This window comes from Sabethes cyaneus, chromosome 3 (genome assembly GCF_943734655.1).
Source record: "Sabethes cyaneus chromosome 3, idSabCyanKW18_F2, whole genome shotgun sequence".
Lineage (NCBI taxonomy): Eukaryota > Metazoa > Arthropoda > Insecta > Diptera > Culicidae > Sabethes > Sabethes cyaneus.
This window is the reverse complement of record NC_071355.1, coordinates 57,431,813-57,445,681: the sequence shown is the minus strand read 5'-3', so window position 1 is coordinate 57,445,681 and position 13,869 is coordinate 57,431,813. Positions and strand designations below refer to the sequence as shown.

The 13,869-nt window shown below is 39.1% G+C and overlaps 2 non-coding genes across 2 annotated transcripts; one reads left to right on the top strand and one right to left on the bottom strand.

The window, feature by feature from the left end:
* The first annotated feature begins 7,579 nt into the window (after positions 1 to 7,579).
* Positions 7,580 to 7,652, top strand: Trnar-acg (transfer RNA arginine (anticodon ACG)). The gene has a single exon. It is a non-coding gene; the product is annotated as a tRNA-Arg (tRNA).
* Positions 7,653 to 9,927: 2,275 nt separating this feature from the next.
* Positions 9,928 to 10,000, bottom strand: Trnar-acg (transfer RNA arginine (anticodon ACG)). The gene has a single exon. It is a non-coding gene; the product is annotated as a tRNA-Arg (tRNA).
* Positions 10,001 to 13,869: the final 3,869 nt, after the last annotated feature.

Genomic DNA, 13,869 nt, shown 5'->3' with positions numbered 1-13,869 from the left:
TCGACTAAAACTGTAAGTTTCGAAATATTTTATCTGTCTGTATGGATGTATATGTACAGGCAAGTAAAACTAGAATACTTGAGGATGTAATTCTTTCAGAAACTCGAAAAAAAGTATGGATCGTGTTAATGTCACGAAGAAGGTTCGTCACTTTAATAAAGAATAAATGACTTATAGTGAACACTTGAAATATATTGCTGGACGAATATTATATTGACTAATTTTTTAAAGGATTTGTTTGACCAAGAATTTCTAATAATAAGACACTTTTCACAAATCAATTGAAACCATTTCAAGGCTGTAGTTGTTGTCAAACTCCCGTTTCTTATTTCCCAATAATCGCACCTCTTGACCCTCGTTCGCAGCATCAGTTGCTCGCTATCGCTAGCGAAAAGCACACCTCCTCCGAGATTGAGTAGTATCAGATTTTAATTAAATAATCTAAACAAAAATTGTTTACCAATCCCGGTGCACTGGAACACGTGCCACGCGGATATCAGGACTCAGCAGAGCGGTGCGGTGTGTTGGTAGGGTAGCAGCCGGTCGTGATTTTTACGACCCTCGGTGCTAATCCTGCACAGGAGTAGGTACCTATAGTCAACAACGGCAATCCGCGGCTATCGTTGCGATACGATACGATACGATACACGAACGAGTGCGAGCGCTACCAAGGTAATTACCCATCCCACGTTGAATCCAGTTTGTCCCGCTCCCAGTGCACCAGATATCGCGAGGTCGAAATTTAATAACTTTACAACATTACACCGGCTGTGAACATCTTCTCCGAATATCACCTCGTGGGTTGAGGGGAGAGAAGATTATACGTCAAACAGTTTGACAGATTGTTTTGACATGACATGAAGGTCGGTCCTTGGTCCTTTGATAACAGGAAGCACGCAAAGTGTAGCAATTACGGCAATCAAAATGGCAGTGGTTAATGTTCCAAAAATCTAATTAGTCTGCAGCATGATTGTGGCTTGCGAACCGTTGCTCAATTTTCTACCAGTGAAAATGAAAAATGTTTTTCCCGCCAGCATATACCAACACAGTTGACATCATTTCTCATTTCACTGAGGCACAGTCAGAAAACTACAAACGAAAGACGGAAAACGACGATTTGTGCTAAGAGTAAGCCATTTTTTTTTGTACTCTCATTGCAATATACAAATGCAGAAACATTAGGTGGTGCTGCTGAGAATATGCCGTTTTCGTGGTGAGAAAAATCCATTTGACAAGTCATCATCCGGCAACCACCGCACCGGCAGCAGCATGCTGCTCCCCCCATTCTCGAGGGCATGGCCCATGGAGGAGCTTATTCAAAACATTCTCAACACCTTCAGGCACAAGACCACTTCGAGGAGACTGTAGGTATGTTTCCCCAAAACATTTTCCTCTAGAAATCACCGAGAACACAAGTTGCATTGCATAACTATTTCCGCCACCCTCCTTATCTTCCCTTTCGAATCACAAAACCGAGCGGAAACGTTTCGTTCTCATTACGCAGCCCCTCGTCCGCCATCAGAGGAGAAAGAAATGAGATTTTACTTTCGATACCCACTAGATGCTCATAACATTGATTGATGGATTTTTGAATAACTGAGTAGAGTGGTTCTTCAGCAGTCGTCCTAACAAGTTTCAACTTAAGAGCTCATACAATTTACGTTTTTTTATTCCTCTTTTTATTCTGTCCGATGCCTCATCGGAATCGGACGGGCCTCTATCGCCAACGCGTACACATGCTCATTATTTTTTTTTCTCGTAATAATGGACACTGAATTCCCTTCACTCTTCAATCATACATACAAATAAGATCCGGATGATGATGATGATGGTAGGCATTTCATCCCTTAGCTTCCGAGTAGTCAGGTTTTTCTTTTTATTTTTTTTTACTGCTCCATGAATGCAACAATGGAACGTAGATGGGTTTTTGTACCATATAGCAATTAGTTTAGTTAATCTATCTCTAATGAATCTATCACGGAATTTGATGGTCGTTCAATGGAACTTTTGTTGCTTCGGAGCTAATTTCCATCATAAGGAAGAAACCTTCCGATTTGTGTGTTTTTTGATTGGATTTGTACAACAAATGCAAGGCTTCTGATTAACTTCAGTATTATATATTAGACTAGCTACCTTTTTATAATCTTCCTAATATGTAATAGCAAATGAATTTCGTGTCGAGGGAAAGCTTCGTCCTTCAAAGGTCAGAATGAATCACACCAATTTTAAATACCTCGCTCAGAAAGTCAGAACGTCTCAGGTCAGAACTGAAGTGCATTGCAGTGAGCGCGATGGAAATATGTAAATATAATTATTGGCCAGCGCAAATTATGGCGAATATGGCGGGTGTGGTAAATTTTTCCAGCCGCTGTTTTTCAAGTACCGGTGCATTGTCACAAATGTGCAAATAACAGCGTTTTACCCAGTCCGTCAATGCTTTGTTTAAATAAATTGATCGATACCGGTATAGCTCTCTAGTAAGCCTTTGACTTGACCCTAGCAACCAACAATGTATCGATCCCTATTAATCCCACTAAATACAAAGCATCACTACGTATACGCAAGAGTTAGAGTTAGAGTTAAAGAGATGTCGTCTTCCCACACGATTTCCTACCCTGCTAGCACACTTGTTACGAACCAGTTGTGGCAACCGGTTTATGACTAATTTCAGTCATAAATAAGTTTCTGAAACCATAAGCGTGAAAAGTGTGCTGCTCGGGTATGCTTCTAGTTGTCGTAAGTGATCCAGTTTCCGACGCCAATCCAACCATCCAATATAATAACAACTTTCTTGCACCGTACGAGGTATATTCTAGACATGCGAGATTGGCTTTCGAAGTCTTTTAATACTGAAATTGCTAGCTCTTGGATGTACCGTATCGCACCAATCGCTTTGAAAAGATCGTCTGTATCATGCATGGGACTTTCGCGAATTCTACTAATGCCTCCAGTTCTTTACCGTTCCTTAAGATATTGATCTGCTCACTTTGTGTTCTTGCAGCCGACATCGCCACTTCCGGAGCATTGAAAGATGTTGCATTATGTAGAAATCTCTACCAGATCTCAAAGATTTGAATATAAATGCCGCCAGAGAACTATTGAGAGCTCAAGGCCTTTTCATCGCAATTACCAGTCTTGTGATTCAATTGGCCAGGATGTTCTTCAATTTGCTGAAATCGGACCTGAACAAAGAAATGGTAGGTTCCAATTCGCCTCCCAAAGGTTTCTCTTAACCCAAGTTTCATTTTCAAATTCAAAACCAAACATAACCCTTGCCGTCGAACCCAGGTCAGTTCACGATGCGTTCTCCCCTTTTAAAGTTACACGACACAAAAATACCGACCGATTAGACTCCGGAAAACTCCGGACTCCGGGTTCAATTGAACTTGAAATCAAGGTTGTAAGTGGACTAGAAAGTATACTTGGAATTGGACTTGAAATCGTACATGATATGACATCGTACATTGGGCATGAAATTGGTCTTGTAGTCAAACTCAAATTGTATTTGATATTTACTGGCGTGCCCAGATCTAAACACAAAACTTTTCAATAGCAAGTTTTTGACAGAAAAAAAGCAAATAATTGTAGGACAGCGAATTTTCGAAGTCCCACTATTAGAACTGCTTTACATTGAACAATTTTAAGGTTGAATTCAAATCCAATTTAAACTTCACAGGCCCAGACTGGAACAAACATCCCGCCTTGACTATAAAAGCGAAGACGGGATGTTTGTTCCAGTCTGGGCCTATGGAATTTAGATAGTATTTGAAATCAAACTTAAAATTGAACTTTTAATTAGACATTAGATTAGCATTTGCATTTTAATTTCTACTTGACTTTTGTTGGATCAAAATTGAACTTCAAACTGGACCTGAATTGGAAGTTGCAATTGATCATAAATTGGAATCAAATTAGACTAGATGTTGAGCTCAAATTGGGCTTGAAATGGGCTTGAAATTGGACAGGACATCGAATATAAAATTGGACTTAATATTAGCATTCAAATTGGAGTTGAAATTGAAATTAAATTTGACTTGGGATTGGCCTTAAAATGGAACATTAGATTGGGCTTGAAATTGGTCCTAGGGTTGCCAAGTCCGAAAATTTCAAAAACCGGCCGGTCGGTCCTGCCTTCAAAAATTGCGGGGGGTTGTGGCAGCATATTACTAGAGGATTTGCCTGGAATGTGTAATGTGCGTGTGCGGTAATTATGCGGTAGTCGTGGAATCGAAACCACAACGAACATTGCATGGATTATTGAAGATACTAGAAGACAACTAGTTGCTTCTGGTGCTGATGGACAATTTAATGTATATTACCGCCAGAAGCAAAGTATTGTCACTGCAAAACTGGCTATCTTCAATGATCCACTGCTCAGGATTGCTAATAAATTTATCAGAAAATTCAACAAATCAGGAAAAAAGTACCAATCCGGCTTCCTATGTCGGAAAACCGGCTTTTTTGCAGGATTGACCGGCCACCGGCTTTGCTGGTGAAAAACCGGCCGGGCCGGCCAAAAACCGACCACTTGGCAACCCTAATTGGTCCTCAATTGATTTTATTGGAGTTTAAATCGGAGTTGAAATTGGATTTAAATTAGACATGAAATTGGACCTAAAATCGGACTTAAATTGAACTTGACATCAGAGGTGAAATTGAAATTAAATTGGACTTGGAATTGGACTTGGAATTGGACTTAATAGAGGACATTCAATTGGACAAACCAAATTAGAATTGAGATCGGAGGTGAAAAGGGAATTAAATTAGACTCGGAATTGGATTTAGAATGGACATTAAATTGAACATGAAATCAGACCTAATTTGGACTTTGATATTTGATTTGAATGTGGGTTTGCAATTGGATATGAAATTATACCTGAATGAGATTTGAAAATGCACTTGAAATTGGACTTAAAATCGGTGGTGAAATAGAAATGTAAATAGGCCAGAAATTGGCTTTAAAATAAGGCATTGAAATTAGACCTAGACTAAATTTCAATTTGCAGTTGATATAAAAATTATATTTTGCCTTAAAATCGAACATTAAATTGCACTTGAAATTGGACTTAGAATGGGATATTCAATTTGACATGAAATTAGACCTAAATTAGATGAAAGTGAACCTGAAACTTGAAATTGGACATAAAATTTGGGTTGAAATTGGATTTAAATTAGAGTAGAAATTGGCTTTAAAATGGGACATTGAAATTTGACTTGAATGGATTTTGGAATGATTTGATTTGGAATAATTTGGATTTGAACTTTTACTTCAAATCAGACTTGACACTTGAGAATAGTTATCAGACGGCTATCAGACACGAAGTGTTACTTTAAAATTAAATTTTAAAATGGACTTGACATCGGACTTGTAATTAGACATGAAATTGTACATGGAATTATACTTGAAGTTAGACTTAAAATCAAACTCGAATTGGGCTTTAAATTGTACTTAAAAACAGGACATCGGTAATGACATTGGACTTGAATTACCCAGCTAGCACCAACTCGTATATCAATGTACGAAAACTATCGTAAATATCTCCTAACAAACTCGAAATCGTAACTAAAACTGGATAAAGTGGGAACAAGTTGATTTTTTGTCGTATATAATGATAATGACTGACATACATACGATTTTCAGCACAAAATCGTAGAGTAGTACGGAGCGACTCGCGCTTATTCGGATATTATCGTATATAAATACTTATATAGTCGTAACGCTCAAAATTATTCGTTATCACGTATATCGCCTCCAAAATAGTACGGATATGCCAATTTTGCGCATGAAATACGATTTATTTAGAAATATGAAATTAGACTTAAATTTGGACTTGAAACTTGGACTTGATATCGAAGTAGAATTCAATTGGAATAGTTTTCTTTTTATTTAATTTCAGGTTTCGTATTCTACTAAGTCGCTCCAAAAACTTCAGTTTGCTTGAATATGCCGCTGGATCTTCTGATTTGTGTCTGCTCGAGCCAAAGATGCTGATACCACTTCTGATTCGTTGCCGTCAACGATTACCGACCGCGAAAGAGACACGTTCGTATCAATTGAGTCTCCGTCACTCATGTAGGATACGGGAGGGTATTTCCAGCTCCTTAAGGGGTAGCCTGAACAATTTTCAGGAATTACGTTGAAACTATATTTATTCGAGACAAGATTTTTATACCAGTTGATAGAATATTATTTACTGAATATCGGCGAGTATTTTGGTCTTAATGAAACGCTACTGAATTTGAGTTATAGTCGCGAGAAATGATGCAGTCGCTGCAGTTACATTGGGCCCATTTTCTATAGTGGTGTCTGTGCTTTTTAAATCCGACCGGCCGAAATAGCCTGCACAGGGATTAGATGCTTTGCAAAAACAGATCAAAAGAGAGACCGATGGATAACGTGTCGCTATTGCCTACATTCCGGGCTCATTGAAGATAATTAGTTTTGCAGTGACAACAGCTTGCTAGCACTAGTGGTTGTTACTCAAATACTAGCTATTTCAATACGATAGAAGCATTTCAGGCCTCACATATTGGTAGTAGTGTAAATAACGCACCATGTGCTAGAATTAAAAACAAAATGCTGCTAATGGCTAGTGAATGAGAATTGATTTATATTTTCATATCAGAAGGGAATTTTTGTGTTCTTCCGTGACAAAAAGAAGTAGAATTGTTCTGTGATAGCATATTCACAGCTGTTTAGTTTTTAGAATGAGTAAACGTGATCATAATTGTGTGTTTTCCTAAACCATCATCAAGAGCGGATACGCCTAAGCGATTGCTGCTGGTTTTTTCAGCCTGGTTACGTGCTAGTGAACAGTGGTTTTGATGTTTATTGAATAAAATTTAGCGAATTACTTACATTTTTATGAAAATAGTTATGACACATTACAGCCTATGAGTGCTACATTCGTTTCAGTATTATTATATAGCGGCAAAGTTTTTATTTGGGAAAGTGTAGCCAAAAAAGGTAATGTATGCCGAAATTAGTAGCGTGCTGGAAGTACCCTCCCGTCCCCTGTTTAGTCTTCGATGCGTGTATTGATATCTAAGCCCAATCCTCTTGGCCTCCACGTTCAGTCTAGCGCTGATGGCCTTAGTCTTGGCAAATTTTCTGGCTTTATTATCAAAATCAGCTGCGTAGCCAATAAGTTGGGCTGGTACCAAATGGCCGAAACACAAATGGCCGAATTCCAACAACAGTCACAGAAGGCCGAATCACGAAACGCCGAATCGCGAAAGGCCGAATCACGAATGGCCGAATCACGAAAGGTCGAATTTTCCCGGAATGCCCAAATCAACAACATTTTTATTGCTCATGTTGTGAGACCTTACGCATTTTGAATAAATTTTTTCATCTATTTCTTAACGCGAATTTGAAACATCCCGCTGAAAAACCTTTAAAATTTTCCCCTTTATTCCACTCGCAGCTCTGTGATGATCCGCGTTATTGATAGGTGAAGGAGTGCAAATTTTCACGCCGATCAGTTCAGTAGTTTTCGATTCTATAAGGAACATACGGACAAACAGTCAGAAATACATTTTTATAGGTATAGATTTACCCGAAAACTGCATTACCACAGGTCCTGTGGCGCAATGGATAACGCGTCTGACTACGGATCAGAAGATTCCAGGTTCGACTCCTGGCAGGATCGTGTAAGATTCATTTTTTATAATATGATTTCTGGGTTGTTGCGGAGCTATTTGGAAAGAAGACCACAAACGATAATAAACAACAATTCTTGATTTCTTCTTATGCTGTTATGCGATGGTATGTATGGATGAAAAAGGGAGATTTTCAATGGGATTTTTTGTCTCTCCCGCAATTGTTTATGTTTTCTTCAGATAACAACAATCATACAATCTTACATTAGTAGTCCATGAGGACCATGACTTTTAAACGAATGAGAATTCAAAACAAACTTACAAGCTGTGTTGACATTTGAATACACTCTAAACGAAAAATATGCAGACACATCTGTGATTAATGCTTTTTTAATTAAACATGCCCAAAAAACATTGACAGTTATTACTACTCACCCTGTAGTTACGATAGGACATTTGTGTAATAAAACTTAGAAGCATACAGATGATTTTAAAGTTTGGTTCTAACTCTCTCCTGTAGTGTGGTCCTCTTGCCTATTCGGTTCTAAGTAAGGGGTTTCATTAGTTTGTTATAGCCGCACATATCATGTACGAAACTTAAAAGAAGGTTTAAGAATATGGTCATAACAACAGTATACAGATTACCTATCAAAAAATCAATTTTGTTGCTTAGGATATGAATCAATTTTCTCGTCTTGATAGTTGTAGTTTGGGAATAAGGAAGCAGACAGGACAGAAGTCTTTCACGTCAGCGTCAAAATAATTAGATTGCTCTTTGATCATTGCTAGTTTAGAGATGGCTTTTACAATTGCCATCAATACTTCAATTTTAAGGTTTGAATTTTGTCATAAAATGTTCGTGGTAGTGGTCAACTATGCTATGGAACGTTACAAAACCCATGACAGTGGGATTTGGATGAGACAAATAAGCATAAGCATAAGCATAAGCATAAGCATAGAATACCGTCCGTGTGCTGCTACTCCGTTATTGACCAGGATCGATGAAAATTGCAAAATGATGGCTGGAAAAAGCATACTTGGGACAGCACGCTATTTTTCATTGTGCAACCTTATCAGGTCCCTGCATGCTGATCAATACCGACGCCGGCCACGTCCGAATGCGGGTCCTAGTGGGATGGAAAGGAATGTTAGTCCAATACTTGTTGCGACCAGGGAATCCTCTGCATCTTCACAAGTATTTCGGGAAAGGAATTGTTGTTAGTAGATGGGCGGAGCTAGATGGATAATGTAAGTATGTAAGCATCATTCATATGAGACAAACCTGGATATTCGAAAATTTTCTTGTAAAGCCAGTAACTACGAAAATTAAGAGATAAAAAATACCTTTTTAACAAATTTAATATAATGCCAATGGTGCTCATATACAACCATAATTTGATTTATATCGAAAAATACTATGCACATGCGAGATTTACGGCTCAAAAACCACGTAACAACTTGAACTTATCCGCGATCAGGGAAATCAGGGATAATGAAACGAGCCAATATAGTCCCTTAGTTGATAAGCATTTCCTCTTACCAACGCTAATATGCAGAGACACGCTTAGTGGGATTTGGATGAGACAAATTCTGATTTACTACCAGAAAAAGGATTTGCTTTTTGCAACACAAAATAACTAAAATAATAAATATGCGGCAAAATGCGAATGAATTTTATTATATTTCGCGTTTAGAATTACTCTTAAACTTTTGATTTTTTGATTAGCCTGAACAAAAAACAGTAGTTTCAGTTGTTTAGGAAGCTAAAAGACCACATGAAAAAAAAACAGTTGTCTTTGCTTTTCCGGTGTAAACATTGTGAGAGTAATAAAGGATGAAAGTCTTAAAAATTCTCCAATATTCAAAGTTTTAAAACAAAAACTCGCTTTGTTGCTTATGTAAAACAGAAGAAGATGTTTCAAAAGACAGATATATGCAAAATTTAATTTCTTTCAATGAAAACATCTATTAATATGCAAAAGAATAAAACATTTTTTGGTTAAAACAAACCGCTGAAACAAGCGCAAATTAGCAATACCTAAACAGATCCTCATGTGTGATTATATGATTGTTTATATCTGAAGTATGTATAAACAATTGCGGGAGAGACTAAAATCACAGAAAATCCTCTACTCTTTCGTTGATACCGTTCGTCGTAGCTATCGAGTATGAATACATACCTACATTTTTGTGGTCTCTGCCGCTACTCGCATAACAGCCCCATTTTCTATCGAGTTCCTATATAAATCGGACTATTATGCGCGAATAGCGGCGGAATAGTTCCACAACAATCCGGAAATCGTACTACAAAAAATGAATCCTACACGATCCTGCCAGGAGTCGAACCTGGAATCTTCTGATCCGTAGTCAGACGCGTTATCCATTGCGCCACAGGACCTGTGGTAAAGCAGTTTTCGAATAAATATATGATAAATGTATGAATTATTCAACAACAACTTCCTGTTAGCAACAAAATACATAAATTATCTTGTAGACACCCCATGGGTGAGATATGTGAAATTATTAGTCATAAAGAATTAAAACTCGAAAACGTGTCCACACCTACTGACACTTTTTCAAAGCAAAACCGAAGAATTAAGTCATAGTCTAAAGCTACTCTTGATTTTGTTAGTCGAACCAGTAGATAGTAGAGTATAGTAGTCTAAAGTCATACCGATTACAGTGTCTAAAATATTATATTAGGGTCTCGGCGCGGCGTTCAAAGTTAGACGTTTTTAGTGTCCTACAAACCGTCACACTAAATATGACATATTTTTCATTGGACTATTCCGCACCAACTTTTCCCGTCACGATTTTGTACCGCCAACAGTAGAATAGCTGTTCCCGGCGTGTCATTTATTATTTCGACAACGAGCGATTAAATTTAATGCCCAATGCTGGGCTGTTTATTTCCACGGAACGATGGGCGCCGCCGCCGCGCCATCAACAGCAGCAGCAGCAGCAGCAGCAGCAGTAGCAACGGCAGCAGTAGCCGGCAGTAGTAAGAACGCCTTTCTCACGTTTTCGTTGTCGTTATTGCCGAGCCGCTGCCGCTTGTTGGCCACAGTCATTGGGCGGCTGCTTGTTCTTATCGTTGCTTCGCTGCCCGAACCAAATCAAGCAAAAACCGATCAAATTTGCATGTTTAACAAGTCAAATTATTTCGATTTCATTCGCATTCGCTGGTGCGCAAACACTTTCCCCCCAGCTTGACACCCGGATGATATTTGGAGTGAAAATTTGAATGTTTTGTTCGAAACTCGACCGGCTAGTGGCTGAAATCGGGACAAGCTCTGTCTACACCAACCATCGCATCGTATTGTCTTTGCCTTACGGAGCCGAAGTCAAGGATGCCCGACCGTGAAGCAAACTTAATCAGCAGAATCGACAATGAAGAGACCAAGTCTTTCCGACAAAGAACCGTTGTTGTCAGTCAACAAGCAGGGCGCCTATTCTACCCTTCTTGTTGCTGCATCATCCGGAGAATTGGTTTTCTTCCTTCGCGGAGCTTGATTCGACAAAAGGCAAAAAGTGGGCACCTATAAAAATATTAAAGTCATTCCCGCATTGCACTGCCCTTTGATGACTTTCATCTTTCAAGACAATCAGCGCAAGATCCACAACTCAAGAAACCGAGGCACTGTGTAATCGTTTCTCTCTCTGTCTCATAGAGGAAGCAAGGCTTAAGGGGCAGGAAAAACAGGAATCTTTCCGTGAGCCAGGATCAAGTTCTTGCCGGCCAGGCCAGCCAGCGCGCAAATGAGTTGGGCTGATGAGGGGTTTATTTAACGGTTCATTAACTTTTCAATCAGAGTCTCTCACAGCAGCAGCGCCGCGTGGACGGGCAGCAGCGGTGATAAGAGCACGGTCGGTTGGAGGAAGAGAACGTGGTGAAGGACTACTGGGGAAGGACAGGAAAAGAATGATACGGTGTGCGCAGTGTGGGCGACCAGACGAGACAAGCTGCGTACTGTGCTAGTGGGGCCCTTTTCCCGGCTGTGATGATGATGGTACCATTGGTTGGGGGATAATTAATCAAACACCCACGCACGGCATTTTATGAATGAGGGGGGAAAAAGGAGGAGAAGGGGAAAAGGAGGCTCAAGCAATCTTGAGCTACTGTCCTACTAAGTGCTAGTTTCACTAAAGTAACCAGTCCGTAATAATTATGGAAGTAATTTTGATGATAATTTAATTACGTCTTCATCTTCGATCTTACCTTATTCTGCTGTTGTCAGTGTTTTCTATAGTATTTTGATGGATTCATCACATGAGGCAAAATGCATTTGGGGATAACTGCAGCTTTTTTGTTCTGCGGTGACGTCTTGACGATTACGCACTGACGTGCCCAGGTAACATTGGCCTTGAAAACCACCATAAGAGTACAATAAAACTCACATTGTTGCTTGGGTGGAGCGTGTGCTAGACCCACTCTGTGAACTTTAATGTAAAAAAAATAATTTCTGTAACCCAGCAGTCCAGTCCAATTTTGGATATCCAGTTTCGTTTTCCCATAGGAGCACGAACCACTGCGACCATTATTAGGGATCTATTGTGGTATATCCAGGTTAGTCTCATAACCGGTGTTTACCTAATGACTATCGTTTCGTATGATAATTTAGCATCGTTTATTTTTGCGCCTCGGTGGGTGGTTGCATTTTTTCCGTTGGGGAAGAATAAATGCTTAATGCGAAAAATGTAGATTCAGGCAAACTGAAAAATTATTGATATTAGGCCAACAATATAGACTTAGGTAGCGAAGGTGACAGTCGAACTCACAGCTCTCAATCTCTAGTCGAGTGTGTTGTTTAACCAATTACACCACTGCATTTTTTCCGACAGCGGTTTTTTTTACGACATTTTGAATTCACTTGGGCACACTTGGCAATGAATTTTAGGAAATTTAGGACTCAGGGAAAGGGTATAAACGGGACAGAAAGACAAGAGAAAAGGAACATGGAAAGAGGAAGCAGTGGATAGACAAAAGGAAAAACAAAAGGGGAAAAAACGGAAACCAAGAAAAGAAAGTAAATACAAAAGAGAAAATAAGAAAAGCCAAAAAGGAAAAGAATAATAGGAGACAAAAAATGCAAACCCCTAGAGCTAGCGAGCAAAACGAGAAAAAATGGTTAAACGGGATATAAAAGAGGAAAATGGGACAAAAAACGGGAAAAGAGACCAAAACAGAAGAAAAAACAGACCAAAAAAGGTAAAATAAAAGACGAAAAACGAAAGAAAGAACTGAGAAGAGAAAGACTGAAAACGGGAAAGATTAACAGAAAACGAGTGAAAAGTATAAGGAAAAACGCAAGAAAATGTTAGTAAATTTTCTTAGCATATTTACAGATCCAGCAATGGATACAGATGGAGTACAAATGAAATAGAAGGAAGAATTCTAAAGAAAACGAAGAAAATAAGGAGCGACTGGATAGAAAAAGTGACAAAACAGGATAGAAAAGGAGTAAAATACAAAGAGAAAATACAGAAGCAGCAGAATTGAGAAACAAAACAGAAAATAGGAAAAATGGTACAAAAATAAATAAAATGGGAGAAACAATTAAAATTAAGCAAAATAGGGATCAGGAAATCAACAGATGAACCAAAAAACTAACAACGAATGAATGAAAGACAGGACGAAAATAAAACTGGAAAAAAGGGAAGAAAAACAGGGAAGAAGAAAATCACGGATAGAAAAAAGGAAAATCGAAGGGGAAAAAGAGCGAGAACGAGAAAAGAAATGATCTACGAAACAAAAACCAAGATAAACCAAAAGATATAAGAAGAATAATATGAGAGCATAAAAAAACCGGTAGAGCAAACGAAAAAAAACGGGAAGAAGTGGTCGAACGGAATATAAACGGGATTACCTACGAATGGCCGAAACACAAATGGCCGAATCCAGAATGGCCGAAATAACAAATGGAATAATATATCTAATGGCCGAATCACAAAAGGCCGAAACACGAATGGCCGAACTTCATATTTGACCGAATTCGGCCTTCAACCTGCACAAACGTTGGGTACACGCTGTCCTTACCCGCTGCCGCTCGTTCGGACTTAACTAAGGGATAATCCCTACTAGTCAGTAAACCTAGGAAAATGCATGCACCTAAATAGTAGTGGTTTCTGCAGGGGGCTGCCCCCCGGAGTGGCTGACGTCTCCGACGGCGGGTCACCGGCGCACACTCGCGACCTGTGGCCGTCTCGCACTTAATCAACTAGGAAACATTTGCTACTGACACGGTCTCGCATTTGCGCTTAGGGGAA